The sequence below is a fragment of the Cuculus canorus genome, chromosome 27, assembly GCF_017976375.1.
Source record: "Cuculus canorus isolate bCucCan1 chromosome 27, bCucCan1.pri, whole genome shotgun sequence".
NCBI lineage: Eukaryota > Metazoa > Chordata > Aves > Cuculiformes > Cuculidae > Cuculus > Cuculus canorus.
This window is the reverse complement of record NC_071427.1, coordinates 1,154,752-1,172,065: the sequence shown is the minus strand read 5'-3', so window position 1 is coordinate 1,172,065 and position 17,314 is coordinate 1,154,752. Positions and strand designations below refer to the sequence as shown.

Below are 17,314 nucleotides of genomic sequence, written 5' to 3'. Positions count from 1 at the left end.
AACATCTTCATGATTGCAGGAGACCTGAGGACAGAAAGCACCTGCACCGTGCTGCTGCCTAGAGCCCCTGCTGGATTTAACACTGCTGCCGATTCTGCTCTTTCTTCGTCCTCCTCACACGAGCTGCAAAGAGAGAGCAAGGCAAGCTGTTAAATGAGAATTAGATCTCATCTCCACCCCATTCCTGCCGCTCAGCGTGTTCCTTCCACGAGGGTGGCTGCGTGCAGAAATCCACCAGGATTGGAGCGGGCAGGTCCTTCGCCAGTCCAGTCTGTGTGAGCAGGATTGCGGAGATCCAGGCACAGCCCTGTGCTTTGTCCAGAGGAGCCGAGAGGATGGACCTGTGCCTCAGCTGAATGGCTGTGGTTTCCTCTCGGCGTGTCAGGCGAGTCGCAAGGAGGGATCGATTCACTGAGTGTGCAAAGAACTGCGCTAGCAACACCGCCTGTCAGCGAGCCAGAGCCTGCTCCCAAGGAACCGGGCTAAGCTTCCACTGGCTCTACTCACTGATCTCTTAAAGATTGATGCCTTTGATAAAGTCCCACGTTTCAAAATCTCCAGGAATGCACTGGGCCAACCCCCAAGTCAGGTTGTTGGTGTGAGCACCACGCAGGCAGTGCTGGCTCTGAATGGGGCAGAGGGAAAAATGACGTTCAAAACCCATGTCCCAGCCCCGCAGGTACAACAGCACCTCTGTTCCTATTCCCACCACATGAATGTCTCACTGGGGATGCAGCAGTTTTTTCCCAACAGGAACCTTCTCTGTAATTCAGGTGGGACCAGTGAGGGGGCTTTGCTGCATGCTCCAGCTCCAGCATTCCGACAGCGGTGCCTTGTGTCTGCAGCTAGAAGCCACCACAGTCTGACCTCACCCAGAAAGAGATAGATCAAGCCAAAGTGTCAGGAACGGAGCCCCCTGAGCCCTATGTCCCTATCCCTGTCAGACTCTGTGGAAAGAGGAGAGCGGAATTCCTCATCGCAGGATTCAAAAAGCAGCTCCCAACATCAGCTACATTTTTGCAGACATACATCATAGACTCATTGGCTCATTTAGGTCGGAAAAGTCCTTTAAGATCATTGAATCCAACCATAAATCAGGATAGTGATTAGATGGGACTTTGCTCTACAGACTGTTTGGAATCCAGGGTCTTGACTATCTCTGTCATTGTCCCTTGTTTCAACCAGCTCCATGTGCCAGATCAGCACGGACACAGGCCACCAGGAGACAAGGACATGCTGCCTGCACCCAACAGATTGCTTGGCCTTCACGCAACTTGGTTGCTCACATGTAAATGGAGGAAATGGCATTGATCTTCCAATTGAAGGCTGCCCAGGTTCAGCGAGTGTCAGCCAAGGACTGGAAACCCAAGCCCTGTACCCTGCAAAGTTTCAGTCACCTTTCCAGCAAAGCGCACTTTGGAATGGGCTACACAAAAAGATAAAATTATTCCAAAAGGAATGTCTGTGGTGGTAAGTAACAGATTCCAGCGCTCTGCCTGCACCACACACCCAAACCACTCCTGCAGTCCAACCACAGAGGGAAAAGGAGGCGGATTGTGGCAGCACAGCCTGGTTACACGGCTCATCCCCTTTGCTCCTGCTGGGACAGGAGCAGTCCTAGAGAAGGGACATCTCTTACTCCTCGTGCCCCTGCTGCTCTCTGGGGTCTGGCCAGCAGCATTCTGTACAGAGGTACCCGACCTCGCTGTTAGGGCTCTGCTGGAGGCTCCGGTGACCCACAGCAGTCCGGAGCCCTTCCCTGGACAAGTGCATTTCTGACACTACCCAGCGAGGGGCAGAGCTGCCGCACACTTGGCCATCCCTCAACTCCTCAATCCACCTGAGGCGAACAATGATTAAGTGTCTTTTTCCACTTCTTATGCCTGAAGTTCAGCTTGGCTCCTAGGATGTGTACCCATTCCTACCCAGTTTTTTAATCCTCAGGTTTAACCCTAGGCCCTTTTTTAGCTGAAAACTGCCAGTAATGAAGCTTTAATCCTTCTCCTTCAGCAACTCTTTCCATGTTTTGTTTTGATGCACATGTAGCAGTTTCCAGACACCTCTGATTTATTCAGCAGGACACTGAATAACTGGAAGGACAGGATGTCATCAAGAGGGACCTCGACAGGCTGGAGAAGTGGGGCTCTGAGAATCTCATGAGGTTCAACAAGGCCAAGTGTAAGGTCCTGCACCTGGGTCGGGGCAATCCGCGTTGTACTCGATGGGGGATGATGTGATTGAGAGCAGCCCTGCAGAGAAGGACTTGGGGTGCTGGGGATGAGAAGTTCAACATGAGCCGGCAACGTGTGCTCACAGCCCAGAAACCAACCGTGTCCTGGGCTGCATCCAAAGCAGCGTGGCCAGCAGGGAGGGAGGGGATTCTGCCCCTCTGTTCCTCTCTTGTGAGACTTCACCTGGAGTACTGTGTCCAGTTCTGGAATCCTCAACATAAGAAGGAGATGGAGCTGTTGGAATGGGTCCAGAGGAGGCTACAAAGATGATCAGAGGGCTGGAGTACCTCCTGTATGAGGACAGGCTGAGAGAGTTGGGGTTGTTCAGTCTGGAGAAGGCTCAGAGGAGATCTTAGAGCGACCTTCCAGTACCTGAAGGGGCTACAGGAAAGCTGGAGAGGGGCTGTTCATAAAGGCTTGTGGGGAGTACAAACTGGAGAGGGGCAGATTTAGACTGGACATTAGGAAGAATTTCTTCCCCATGAGAGCGGTGAGACACTGGCCCAGGTTGCCCAGGGAGGTTGTGGATGTTCCATCCCTGGAGGTGTTAAAGGCCAGGTTGGATGGGGCTTGGGCAGCCTGAGCCAGTGGGATGTCCCTGTCCATGGCAGGGGGGCTGGAACTGGATGTTCTTTAAGGTGCCTTCCAACCCAAACTATTCTATGATTCTATGATTCTATGATGCTATGATACTATGACACAGAGCAGCATTGTGAAGCTATGGAGGAGGTGAAGAGCTCTGCTCCCTCAGGATGGAGGTGCTGGATGCCCAGGCAGAGTCTTTCCAGGGCAGAATAATCCTTGGGGAACACACCTCGTGGTGAACCAACCCTGCCAAGTCTCTCCTCTTTTCCCAAGTGCCAGGCACAGTCAATCACCCACCCCGCACTGAGGCCACGTGTCACTGTAAGTTATCAACCACAGGCAAATAGGAGTCTTACAATGTCACCCCTGTGAGAGGAAAGGAGAAAAGACATAACTGCATCCCGTGTCATTTTGTTGCCTTAGGAACGGTCTTCTGATGCTGTCTTTGCACAGTTGTTTGAAAATAAAGAGCGAGCTTGTTGGGAAACATCTGGAATAGATTTCCCAAATCAGCTCCCTGGTGATTTTCTCCACAAAGCACCTTTCAAAATGATTTATACTAATCTCACAAGCAGACTGAAAATGTCACATAGGGACAGGGCAGTTTGTTTGGCACCCACTCCCTCTTTCAACATGCCCTCAGTCTCTACCTCTGCCCAACTTGGAAAGAACTCAGTCCTAAACAAGTGAAGTTCTGGGCAAAGGACTCTTGAGACGGATTTTGACAGAGACTTTGTGTGTCTAAAACAGAGGTTTGCAGATTCAGTAGAACAATTGCTTCTTTATTTTTTTAGAAGAAAACGCTGTTTTTAAGAAAGGCATTGATTATAGAACTATAAAATCATAGAATCATGGAATGGTTTGGGTTGGAAGGGACCTGAAAGCCCATCCAGTTCCACCCCTGCCATGGGCAGGGACACCTCCCACTGGATCAGGGGCTCCAAGCCCCATCCAACCTGGCCTGGAACCCCTCCAGGGATGGGGCAGCCTTGACTTCACTATTATCTATAGGATCTTCAAAAAGCAAAACACCTAAAGATGGGCTCAGTGTTGATTCATAATGATACAGACACAACACCACAACACCCCCTCAGCCCCATGTGAATCTCTGTTGGCACCTGTGGCAAATCCCATTTGCTGTACGGAACCTGGACGAGGCTTAAGGTTACAGGGCTGGGTTAGGAAAACACAAGCAAACGGATGAGCCCACCACCCTGTGGCTTCGCTGTCTCCCAACGAGCTCTTATTGCATTCGCCTTTTGAACCAGCTCGGTTTGTGCTGACCCCCCCAGAGCATTCTGTAATGAATCCAAGATGAATCCAAGGTGTGAGTGTGTGCAGCTCTGCCACCGGAACACACGGTGACTGGAAGGATGTCCGCGAAGCATCATTCAGACGTGTCAGGGAGCACGGATGTTTGCCAGAGTGTAGGAAACCACTGGGATATCCCCAGCTGCAAATTGCTGTGGGGAAAGATGTGATTCTCTTGTATGTTAAGAAATCCTTCAGCCCTTCCTTCCCTGGATGTTGCAATTCCGTGGTCTTGTTCTCCTTGTTACAGTAACCTTAATTTGGGGGCTGGGATTAATTTTGTGTCCTGCACCACTAACTTGGCCCAGGGAGCAGAGTCCAATTAAGCAGCTGTGACCTTCATTGCAAGTTAGCAGAGTTTCTGCAAATCAATCTCCTTGGTGTTTCACAGAGCTGCTCAAATAATGGAATTTCCTTCCTATGGGAAATGCCGATATTTTGACATTTATTTTTGCCCTATTTTGGAACAAAAAGTCAAAATCTCAACCCTTGCAACACATGAAGGTAAGGAAAATTCAGAAATGTAAAGAAATGTTTTGGGTTGGATCAGGCTGATGTACATCAGCTCCCACCTGAGCTGTGGTATTTCATGTGAGTGCCTCTCACGATAACTCTTTCACCTCCTTGGATAAACTGTGTTTATCCACAATATTCCAGTGTTCCCCCCACAGCACTGCTGCCATGCATCAGCGTTGATGCAGCCTGGATGGCGAGCAAAGGCCAAGGGGAACAGGGCCAGGAGGGCTCAACGAGCAAGAGCACGCGATGCCATTCTCCCTGACAGCGCCTGCCAGGACGTTTCTATTAGAATTTCTGATGGGACAACACCACGAAGAAAGCAATAGACAAAAAATGATACATCCCATGGCAAAAATTATCACCCTAAATTTCTGGCTGGGTAGTTTCAACTGACGCACGAGACAAACTTTTGTGAGCTCCTGAAGTTTCTGTCATTCAAGAGTGCCCTCATTTTCTCCTTGGTTCTGCTGAGCATTGATGTGATTGAGGTGTTCCAGCTATTTTGAATCCCAGTTCATGCTCCCTGCTTCTCCTCGGTGCACGGGGAACTTGTGCTGCACATTTTCTGGGGGCGGTTCTGCTTAGGGGGTTGGTGTGATGTGTTTTGTACCATTTCTTTAGAAAACTCAGTGCATCGCTATCCAGGCCCAGCCAGGATGAAGTGCAGATGCTTAAGGTGGTTGCTCTGGTGATGCCCGAACTCTTTAAATTTTAAATTAAATTTAAATTTTAAATCACTGTGTTGTTGAACTGTTTAATAACCCTTACTGACGTGTCCACTGGAGCATGAATCCCCTGCTCCCTTCCTGAAAGGTTCCCTGGTGGATGCTTTCCCACTTTCCCAGATTCACCCCCATGACCAAGTGGTGACGAGTCCTTTAGCTTCCCTTCCCTGCCCTAATCCACCTTCCAGCCCTACACTTTCCTACAGGCACTACAAGCTGCCTGGCAGTTGTTCTGTTCAATGTCTTTGAAAGAGACTTCATTTAGATTTCATCCCCAAAACAAGTTCTTTCTAAATACCCTTTTTTTTGTATTTGCACATTGAACTCTACCCTATGCTGTATTTTACCGACGACTTGGGAATGCAGCTTTCTTCCATAATTTGTGCAGCACAGGCACAGTTCTGATGCCCATGTGGCATTGTTTCTTCATTCCTTTTCATAGAATCATAAAATCATACAATAGTTTGGGTTGGAAGGGACTTTAAAGATCATCCAGTTCCACCCCCCCTGCCATGGGCAGGGACATCCCACTGGCTCAGGCTGCCCAAGGCCCATCCAACCTGGCCTTGAACACCTCCAGGGATGGGGCAGCCACAGCTTCCCTGGGCAACCTGGGCCAGTGTCTCACCACTCTCATGGGGAAGAAATTCATCCTAATGTCCACTCTAAATCTGCCCCTCTCCAGTTTATACCCATTCCCCCTTGTCCTATCCCCACAAGCCTTTATGAACAGCCCCTCTCCAGCTTTCCTGTAGCCCCCTCAGGTACTGGAAGGTCGCTATAAGTTCTCCTCTGACCCTTCTCTTCTCCAGGCTGAAGAAGCCCAACCCTCTCAGCTTGTCCTCGCAGGAAAGGTGCTCCAGCCCTCCGACTATCTTTGTAGCCTCCTCTGGACCTGTTCCAACAGCTCCATCTCCTTACATTGAGGATTCCAGAACCGGACACAATATTCCAGATGAGGTCTCCCAAGAGAGGAACAGAGGGGCAGAATCCCCTCCCTCCCTGCTGGCCACGCTGCTTTGGATGCAGCCCAGGACATGGTTGGTTTCTGGGCTGCAAGGGTTGCCAGCTCAGCTTGCTTCCTTCCTTCCTTCCTTCCTTCCTTCCTTCCTTCCTTCCTTCCTTCCTTCCTTCCTTCCTTCTGGGCTTTGTCCAGCACAAACATCTTTCCCACTTCTCCTGCTCTGGGTTTTTGCAGCTCTCTCCATGCTCACTGTTGCAGTTTCTGTGTGCAGCAGCATTTCAGCCATCACCTGCCTGGCTGTGTATTAGCACAGAATGTTCTTTGTTAAGATGGCCAGAAAAAAACAGTTTCTGCATCTGCAGTAGTTCAGTCATAAAAAGCAAAGTACTGGAACTCTGTTCCGCCGGCATTTCAACTATTAATCGACTCGCGACACCCACTGCGAGATGTTCCTTTTCGCGCTAGGCAGTTTCTCTCAGTCGCTTCCTCACGAGCTTTGAGAGCTGAATTCCAGATGTGCCCAGCTGGCTGCCCCAAGGACAGATGTGCACCACAACTTCACGAGTGAGTTCACAGAGAGTAGAAGCCTTTGTCAGGGCCCACTTTCATACAGCAGTTGCAGCACTATGAAATGCATCCAGCCAGGTTGCGGGACAGCACCACTCGCAGGAATTGCCCTTACAAAGATATTATCTCTTATTGCAACTCTCACATGCAAATTCCTTCAAGGAGAACGTTTCCTGCTGTGGAGAAGGGCAGTGTTCACAGAATCACAGAATCACCAGTTTGGAAAAGACCTCCAGGATCATCGAGTCCAACCATTCCTATCAACTACTAAACCACGTCCCTGAGCATCTCATCCACCCGTCTTTTAAATACCTCCAGGGATGGAGACACAGCCCTCTCCCTGGGCAGCTATTCCAGTTCAACACAGCACAAGGTGGAGGTGCCTTGCCCTAGCTGGGAAGAGGAAGAAGCCGTGGCAGATAGCGTGGCTGGGCTTTTCCCTGTCCCTTTCTCCACAGCCTTATTTCTGAGAACTGCCATCTGCCCAGCAAGAGGCTATTCCAACCAGCAGGTCAGCTGAATGCCCATGAGAGAGTGAAATGAATGTGATTTGTTCTTATCCCTTCACCTCCTGCCTCGCTGATCTCACTCCGTTCCTTCTGAGTAATGCTTTTCAAACAGCGAGGCTCAAAGCTGAGGTGGTTTCTTCCATGGTTCAGGGTCTTCTCTAGGGATATTCAGCTGCACAGAGTTTTTCTCCCTTGCCTCTGCTCTGTTCCCTCCCCAGCAGCTCCTTTCTGCTGCTCTTCCCCAGCCTCCCTGCTGCCTCAGCTGGGAGATGATGGAGTGACCAAGAATGGCTGGAGAGAAGGGAATCCCACCCAGTTTCCGAGGAAGAGCTGGGCTCTCATTAGCACAGCTTATTCAGTTGGAAGCAATCACGCTGGAACAGCCTCTGGCTTGAGTGATGTTAGCAGGTGCCTGGGAAGCCACGGAGAGAGGGATTTAATCAGTGCAGGGTGGTGGCATCCCGTGGGACAACCATGGGAGCAGGAATGCTAAATGAAAGAGCAGTTGTGTCAAGGGGAAGCGGCAGAGCTGCCTGCAGGGTATCCTATTGTTCGACTGCAATTTTGGTGTAACAAAGCAATACACAAATAGTTCAGAGTGTTTCTTGGCAGCAGCAGTCGTCCTCTGAACACCAGTGGACACGATTAATATTTGTTCTGAGCGTGGCTTGTTTCTGCCGATGAGGCACTGCGATACAGCACCTTCATGTTCGACCTGCTGCATATTTATAACCTGAAATGTCTGAATTATTTCAGGCAATGGCTTGCAAGGCTTTCTAGTGACAGCATGCACCTTTCTTTGGGGCATCCTGGATTAGTGACTTGTAAAAGCTGGAGAAAGTCAAAAAGCCTCAATGCTGTTTTGAGTAGCTTGGTCTGATACTGCGGTGGGCTAAGTCTGCCTTCTCTGAGCTGGGAAATCAGGATGGAAAGGCTTTAAATCTGCTGCTCCAATGATATATTTGTCCAAAGTTAACTTGGCCCCTTCTCTTCGGCATTCTCCGCACGGTATTACCATCGGCATTGTGCTCTTCTCCAACAGCACCAAATGCTGTGTATGTGTATATGTATTACAAGGACAAAAGGGACCAGTTGTGATCATCTAGTCTGACCTCCTTTTTCAGGACAGGAATAGCCCTGTGTTAATTAATTTTCTTTTAAGTAGAATATACTATTTAGAAAAAACTCTGAACCTGCATTACTCTCTTCTGGTGGGGATGAATTCACCACAGTTCCAGGTAAATTATATAAGCCTGGGTCTACCTGACCCTGGAAATGATGGACAATAACTAGGAAGGAGCAGCCAGCTGCTGCTGTAGAGGAGCTGGACTGAACTTAGTAATGGTAATGGCACTACTGACACTGCAGACCAAGAGGCTGTGGCTCAATCAATGTGGATCTGCAAACACTCACACCTACAGCAGCTGCAGACACAGTCTTAGAGGCTAAAACGCGATGAGATCTTGCACATGAAGAGCTTAGTCAAGGTGGATGATCCTACAGCAGTCACTAGGACAGCAACAACTCCAAGTTCGTTCCAGATGCTCCCTCATATCATCACTTCCCTCAGCGTAAACTCACGTGGTCCCTCCTCTTCTCCTCCCAAGTGATATCTTGGAGGACAGAGCCAAGTGTCGTCTTGACTCCTGGGGTCTGATTTTGCAATTTGGGAGACTATCCAGCTATTTGCAGGCTTTCTGGAAGAATTAAAATTCAAAACTACAGGATTTCAGAGAAAGCAGAGCTCTAGAGGAAAACTACACCCTTGGCTTTCCTTCACTGAATTGCAGAATCCCCTTAAACCAGCTGCTTTCAGCCACTCCCAATGGACCAAGTCTTTCATTCTCTCCAGTGGTCTCTAGGAAAAGCATGCTCCACCTCTCTCTTCTTGAGACTTTATTTCTAGTCTTTTCAAGACACCCTTCAGTCGTGTTTCTTAGCCTCCTAATTCTGACAGAACATCTGTTCACCTTGGGATAAAACCTTGCTGTAAGACTCACAAATGGGGAACTCAAAGGTTCCCAGATCCAGCATGAATCTTCACATCTTCCCCACTGTGGAGCATTTCCTGAAACCTGTATCAGAAACATACAGGGTCTCGTCTTAAGGACTGATATCTTCTATCACAGTCATATTTAGCTCTCTGCCTATCTTTGGTTGTTGTCCAGTCAGCAAGATCTCTGCCAGACCACTCGCTTATAGGAGTAAGGACATTAATGCAGTGTTAAGTCAATAAACCAGCTTCCACATTAACAGTTGAATAGGTTGAGCTTCATAAGCTTTTCCTCTCCACTACATCTTTGATCATGTTGAAGTATTTCAGGGGAAAGTGTGGCATTCCCTTCAAAGAGGTTCCCAGAGCCAGTGTCTCAGTGATAGTTTTGCCTTGTTTGGTGCTATGGAAGGGTCTGCTGGGCATCCTTCACCCACTAAGACTCACGCATTTGGAGCCTGGGTCTCCCTGGCACACACAGTACTGGGCTGTGATTCCAAAGGTCTCCCCACACCCTGAGCTGCCTGTCCCAGCACACTGTGCAGCTGTGTCAGGGCAACTGCACCGTCCGGGATCCCTCCTACCTCCAACCCAGCACTCCTGCTGACTTGCTGGGTGAGGAGCTCATAAAGCCGGTGGGTGAAGCGGTGGCTCCCCATGCCTGTGGGTGCCAGGCTGAGCTCTGCAGGCACGTGGCGCCCGAGCCGTTGCACGGAGGAGCTTGGAGCGGTGCTGGCTGCACGCCGTCAACAGAGGCAACACAAACTGTCTCACAGCTCATTCCAGAAACTGAGCCAAAGGGAAGGCACGTTCCCGGCTTATCAGGCCACCTCCTCTGTGAGCTCTCTGATCTACTTTTCCAGTGATTGTTCCTGACCTAGGAGAAGCCCCTGAGAAATCTCACAGTTCAGAGCCTGCGGCTAAACGGGCATCCGCATGCAGCCACGGTGGGGAGCCAGGCGCGTGGCACACGCGCTCTGAGTAACCAGCTGGAAAATTCCATTCCTCTTCTTCGCAGCAGACCATGCTGAAGCGCTTGGGAAGCAAACCCTGCCAGCGGTGTGTTTGTCTGCCGGCCGGGCTGCTCCGCTCCCGTGAACGCACCCTGTTTGCCAGGACACCTGCGCTATCGGCTCAGCCTTCTTTCAGTGCTGCGGTAACAAGCAGCTCTCGATCAGCGTCCTGCCTTCTCCACTCTGCTTTATAATGTATTTTTCAGCACTACTGACAGCCAATATGGAGTGACACGAAAAGAGAGGCTCAGGAAGGGGGTCACCAGCAGAACTGCCCTCTCCTCCAGCTCTGGCCAGGCTGAGCACAAGGAACCAGTCCTTTTGATGCTTTCACTCCTTACACCTCTGCCAAGCAATCAGCTCCAGACAGCCTCTTCTCACCCTAGGTTAACTCAAAACTCACTACCTTGTGTAAAATTGGTCACACAACTTATAACAGTCCCTACTTAAAGACTATCAAACCATGAATGATAAAGTAACACTAAAAAGCCAGCCTTTTGACACTGCAGAAACCCCAGCTGGCTGAGGGTCTGAAAGCATTCCTGTGCCCCCAGCCCCTCCTTCCTGCCTGATTTGTGCACATCTTCCCCCTCTCTCCGTGCATTCCGTCCACGCACACGCTCTCACCTTTTGAGCTGCGGCTGTGCTCGCTGTCGGTTTGTTTAATCCCCTGTTAGGAGGTGAGAAAAGTCTGCGACTGACTGGGCAGAAAGCCTCGTGCTACAATGTCACTCAGGTCACCAGCGTACACCCAGTGCTAACCAATGAGAATCAATCCCATGGGAATTAGACAGCTGTAAATCCTGGAAACTATGCTTCACGCCATGAATGTGCTGTTGGTGATTTCCTCGCAAGGCTGTGCAAGGAAATAACACAGAAACTTTTGGCTTTAAGGAGCATATCAAGAAATAAGCATTATATAATATATATATTATAATATAATAAATTATTATAATAATATAGTATTATAAAATATATAATATAATATATTATTATAATATAATATATTATAATAATATATTATTATAATAATATATTATATTATATTATATATTATATATAATAATATATTGTTATAATAATAAGCATTATTATATTATATATTATTTCCCCATATCAGTCCAAAACCATGGAGTGTCTCACTTGCTGACGGCTACGTGTCTGCTTCTGATCATGGGAGGCCCGAGAAATGCAGAGCAAGCGGATCCACTGTCGTCCAAGGGATTGAACATGCACTGTGCAGCAGTAACATGCCCTCAGCGCTGATGAGGAGGGAGAGAGGAGCAGGCAAGAAGCGCTCTCTGAAGGGTTTTCCTTAAGCACTCAGTAACAAGGTTATTTAATAAAGCTTCAATTCCATGATATGCCCTTAGACAGCGTTTGAGATGCATATATAAGTTTCATCCACATGATCAAAATACTGCCTCAGAAAAGAATTGATTGAGGAGGTCTGCTAGGACTGCCCAGGTCATCTGATTTAAAACATGGTATCAGAACAGAGACTGAAATTTAAAGCAGTGATGCTTGTTCAGTCTAACCAACATTTCCAGGCACAGAATCATGGAATCATGGAATGTTTTGGGTTGGAAGGGACCTTAAAGCCCATCCAGTTCCACCTCCTGTCATGGGCAGGGACACCTCTCACTGGATGTGGTTGCTCCAAGCCCCATCCAACCTGGCCTTGAACACCTCCAGGGCTGGGGCAGCCACCACTGCTCTGGATAAGCTGGGCCAGTGCTTCACCACTCCCACAAGAAAAGAATTTCTTCCTAATGTCTAATCTAAATCTTCCCTCTTTCAGCTTAAAACCATTCCCCTTTGCCCTATGCCTGCACTCCTTGATGCCTCCCCCTTCCCCCCTTATCTAGCACAAAACCAACCTCTTGAGCTCTAGTTCAAATGCACATCTTGCAGAGCTATGGTAGAAAATCTGAAAGCCTAGACTAAATGAAGTGATGGAGTCCGTATCCTCCCTTAACTCACACAAAGCCCAGAAGTGGAGCTGCCTCTCAGGTCAGAAGTGTGTAAGCTTTTGTTCCCAAACCCCAGACTGGCATAAACCTTGTAAGAACAAATTATATTAGAGATATCCCACACCCTCATCATTCATTCCTGTGACATTGGGAAATGACACCAAATCTCTCAAAACCAGCAATAAGAAAGAGTATTTTCTGGTCTTTGCAAGTCCCTTGGCACCTTTAATGCTTCCCCAGATCAGGAGTCCTGCCCAAGCTTGGGATCTCCTGTAAGAATAACAAAGCCTATCAAGCAGCAACCGCGGTATTGCTTTAACAGGTTGTCACTGTACCTTTATGCCGTAGATCTGGAACAATGCCTGTGGAAGGCTTGGGAAGCAGCGCAGAGCCCAGGTTTGCTCAGGAACCAGCCTCCACCTGCTCAGCTTCAACAACAGCATCTGCAAACTCCCAGCTGGAGAGTAGAGCCAGGCACTCAGCTTTTGAACATGCAAAGAAATTCTTCGGAGAGGAGCAGATAGGCACAAGCACCACATCCACAGCTTGCTCCTTATCCCTTCTTTTGCCTATGACTTCTACTGGCCCTGCGTGCGAGGCCCCAGTGCTGCCCTTCCAGCACCCAGCTGGGAGCCGGGGCCAGGACAGGCTGTGGTGGAGTGTGGATATCTCCTGGCTGAGCACAGAGAGAGCGGCACTGGCAGCGCAGGCGGCTGGCAGGGCTCAGACCGTTCACTGGCTGCTGGGAGATGTTGGGCAACAGCTGCTGACAGCAGCAAGAGCTGCTGGAGGGAGGACGCAGAAAGGAGCCGGGAGGTCAGAAGTCGGGGCTTGCAGTGCTGAGAGCTAAGGGAGACAGGGCTTGTCCTGGGGATAAAACTGACTGCCACTGATAATAATGCTGCCTGCTCTTATTGAACCAAAACACAGGAGGAACTTCTCAGAACACACACTCTTCACTGGGGTCTCTGGGAAAGGCCACACAAGTTCCACCCCGAGCCCTGAACGCTCCAGTACTGACTGCAGCACAGGGATGGCACCGATATCACGCTTGCTGCCACGTCAGCTGGCCCAGGCTGATCTATAGAATCATAGAATCATAGAATCATAGAATAATTTGGGTTGGAAGGGACTTTAAAGATCATCCAGTTCCACCCCCCCTGCCATGGGCAGGGACATCCCACTGGCTCAGGGGCTCCAAGGCCCATCCAACCTGGCCTTGAACACCTCCAGGGATGGGGCAGACACAGCTTCCCTGGGCAACCTGGGCCGCTGTCTCACCACTCTCATGGGGAAGAAATTCTTCCTAATGTCCAGTCTAAATCTGCCCCTCTCCAGTTTATACCCGTTCCCCCTGGTCCTACCCCCACAAGCCTACTTGATCGCTGTCCACGTCCTCTTCTCCTCTGCCTGCACAGCTCATCTTAAGAATAAAAGAGATCCAATATATCGCAGAATCACTAAAGGGTATAGAAAGGGCAGAACTTTGTACTTTAACTTCAGCTGGCTTCAGAGGGAGATCAGGTTACTCAGTCCAATTTCATCCAAATGAATTAGAAACTCTCCAGGGATGGAGATTCACCACCTCCCTGGTCTGTACGCCAGCACTGCTACACCACCTCAGGAAATCACTTCCAGAAAAGCGTCCTAGGAAAAAGATCTCTCCAGTGCTGACAGAAAATGGGTGTAAAACTCCCTTCTTGCTCGCACGCTCTTCTGGCTGCAGAGGAGACGCTGCGAGCACTTCAGCTCTCAGGTTGTGCCAAACGCAGGCCCAAACTGCCGGCAAGGCAGGGAGGCCAGTGAGGTTTCTAAGCCTTTCAGTTCAGTCCCTGAACATCCCTCATTACTGACAGCCCTGCTCAGCCTTCCAGGTTCCACTATCTCGCAGAACCCACTCCAAGCTATGAGGAGCAGCGCATCGATCCCTGTCTTGGACCGGTGTGCCTGGAGGGTCCAAGCTCAGGAGCAGCATTCAGGTTTCAAGTGAATTTGTGTTGTGAACTACAGACTATGAAGCCTTTGAAGGCATTTCTTTGTGTTTGTGAGTGGGCTGAGTCGCCCTTGCACACATGGACTGCGCTGGGAGTGAGCCACAACACGGAGCAACCCAGCTTGCTTCTTCCAAGAGAATATGTCAGCTCTTTCCAGGAAGACAGCTTCAACAATCGCCACCGTGGTATTTTTGGGACTGTGCCCACCGGTGCTATGTTTTGGCACATCCCCTCCGAGCCTCACGGCAAGCAGCGCCTGGCCCTCTGCTCTCAGGGCCCAGGAAGCCTTCTCCTTGCTGTCCTCCACCACCATCTAGTGGGTGCTGGTATCACATCTCAGGCACAGCAGAGGGCTAGACCATGGCCCCTGGAGACCAGGTGGCTCCTGAGCTGCCCATAAGCGATGCCCGGAGCAGCAGGGCCAGGTGCCTGCAAGAAGCCACTTACTCCTGGAGTTTGACTCAGATGGGCTGTTGTGGTACACGCAAAGCACACAAAAACATTCCCCTTCGTGTCTGTGGTGCATCAGCCCGCGCTGTTACAGGGGCTGCAGCTGAATTTGCCTTCAGTTCCTGCAAATGCTCAGTAAGTCCTGCAATATGCCCTTAGTTTTATAAACCAGGTTCGGTTCTGCAGAATGTTGAGCATGTGAGTAGCTTCAGACCCAAATCACTCCACTGACAGGACTATCAATCCCCTCACCGTGGCAAGTATGTTACCTTACAGATTTTGCCACTGAAATCCTTGTGAATTCTCGCAGATGAAAATATCTGATGCAACTGAATAGAACAACAGCCTGAAAACCTTCTGAAACCGTACCAGATGCCAGAGAAAAGTCGAGGGGCAGACTAGGCAGGTGGTGGGTTCCTAACACAGCCTTCCTCAACACTGTCAGGAGATGACCTCTTTCCTTACAGCTAGAGAAAATCCATGTCTTTCCTTCCTCAGGCAAAAACCTACAGCTCAGTCCTCCCCAAGTGGGAAATAAATCATAGAATCATTGAATAGTGGGGGTTGAAAGAGACCTTTCAAGGTCACGCAGTGCATCCCCCTGCAGGAGCAGGGCCATCTTCCACTCGGGCACGCTGCTCTGAGCCCATCCACCCTGACCTTGAGTGTTTCAAGGGATGGGGCATCAACCACCACTCTGGGAAGCCTGAGCCAATCTTTCAGTGTCAAAAATGTCTTCTTTATAGCTCGTTGGAATCTATTTTAGTTTAAAGCATTAACCCTTGTCCAACCAAAACAGACCCCGATTAAACACCTGTCCCCACTGTTCTTATTGCCCCCCCGAAGCACAGAAAGGTCACAATCTGGTCTCTCCTTTAGAGCTCGGATGAATCTCCCCTCATTCCGGTGAAAACTGTCGCCCCTCTTCCTGTCACTACGGGCCCTGCTCAGAAGTCCCTCTGTCTTTCTTATCCGCCCCCTTGAAGTACAGAAAGGCTGCAATAAGGGCTGCACGCAGGCTTCCCTTCTCCTCGCTGAACAGCCCCAACTCTCTCAGCCCTTCTCCAGAGCAGAGCTGTTCCACCCTGGCATCATCTCCGTGGCCGCCTTGGGACCCGCTCCAGCAGCTCCAGGTCCTTCCTGAGCTGAGGGCTCCAGAGCCGGACGCGGGGCTCCAGGGGGCTCTCCCCAGAGCGGAGCAGAGGGGCAGGACCCCCTCCCTCGCCCTGCTGACCACGCTGCTGGGGATGCAGCCCAGGAGACGCTGGGCTTTCTGGGCTGCCAGCGCACAGTGCCGGCTCACGGCCAGCTTCTCATCCCCCAGCACCCCAAGTCCTTCTCCTCAGGGCTGCTCCCAATCCATTCTCTACCCAGCCTAGGTTTGTGTTTTGGATTACCCCAACCCAGGTGCAGGATCGTGCACTTGGCCTTGCTGAACTTCATGAGGCTCACCCAGCCCCACCTCTCCAGCCTGCACCCACAGCTCCTTCTCAGCACGGCTGTTCTCCACCCCTTCAACCCCCAGCCTGCGCTGACACCGGGGGTTGCCCCAACCCATGTGCAGGGCCTGCGCTCGGCCTTGGGGAGCATCATGAGGATCACACAGGCCACTCCTCAACCTTCTCCAGGGCCATCTGCATCCCATCCCACCCCTCAGGCAGCTCAACTGCAGCAACCAGCTTGGGGGCACACAAAACTCGCTGAGAGGGCACTCAATGTCTGTTATTGGTGAAGAGATTGAACCATACTGGTCCCAGCATGGACCCCTTAGAGACACCACTCGGTACGGGTGTTCCTGGTGACCCCGAGTGGGACTGTGGACTCTGGTGTGACCCATTGCTCTCCCCCAGCAGAGCTGTTGCCGGGTGCTGAACACTGGGAGCCCCAACATTCGTCCCCGGCAACGCCCAAACAGAAGCAGCCAGAGCGGCGACCACCAAACATTCGGGGCTCGGCCACGCTGCAGAGCAGAGCCGATCCCCGTGCTGTCAGCCCTGGGCACCCACGCCGCGGTCCCTGGCCACACCGATACCCTCTCCAGCTCCTGCACCCCTTCCTGTACCCTTCAGCCTTCTCCTGCTGAGGCAAGGACTGACCCCGACCCCGCACCAGGGACACCCTGGGCCCTTCCTCCCCTGCCCCTCTCCCTCCTCCTCCTCAGCCCCCTCGTGTGCCCTCCTGCCCCAGCTCGGGGTGGCAGCACCAGCGCTCGCTCATGGCTCTCTTTCAGGCTCAGCCAAGCTCTGCCGACCACCCGGGCGCTCGTGGCACCACTGCCGGCCCCCCGGGCACCCCCAGCGCGGGGGGCACCGCAGGGCCCCTGGGCTCCCCCAGCAGGTACGGCATCCCCGGCCCCTCGGCACTCCTGCCCGAGGGATGCTCCCTGCCACAGGCGCCCCACTGCCCCGCAGCACAGCAGGGGCACGGCCGGGCTGGGGCGCAGCTCCGCGGGGGCCCCGACAGACTCCCCGCAGCCCCCA

The 17,314-nt window shown here is 51.1% G+C and overlaps 1 protein-coding gene across 5 annotated transcripts in view; it reads right to left on the bottom strand.

Moving 5' to 3' along the window:
* The window catches only part of LOC104064649 (excitatory amino acid transporter 4), a 37,392-nt gene extending 24,315 nt beyond the window's left edge, over positions 1-13,077 (bottom strand). For 3 of the 5 annotated variants that reach the window (XM_054050278.1, XM_054050277.1, XM_054050272.1), the window contains exon 1: positions 12,726-13,077. The gene's annotated coding sequence lies outside the window, so the exon portion shown is untranslated. Of the gene's footprint in view, positions 1-24; positions 108-11,044; positions 11,161-12,725 lie in introns of those variants that run through there. The other 2 variants (XM_054050273.1, XM_054050274.1) reach the window with 2 other exon arrangements.
* Positions 13,078-17,314: the final 4,237 nt, after the last annotated feature.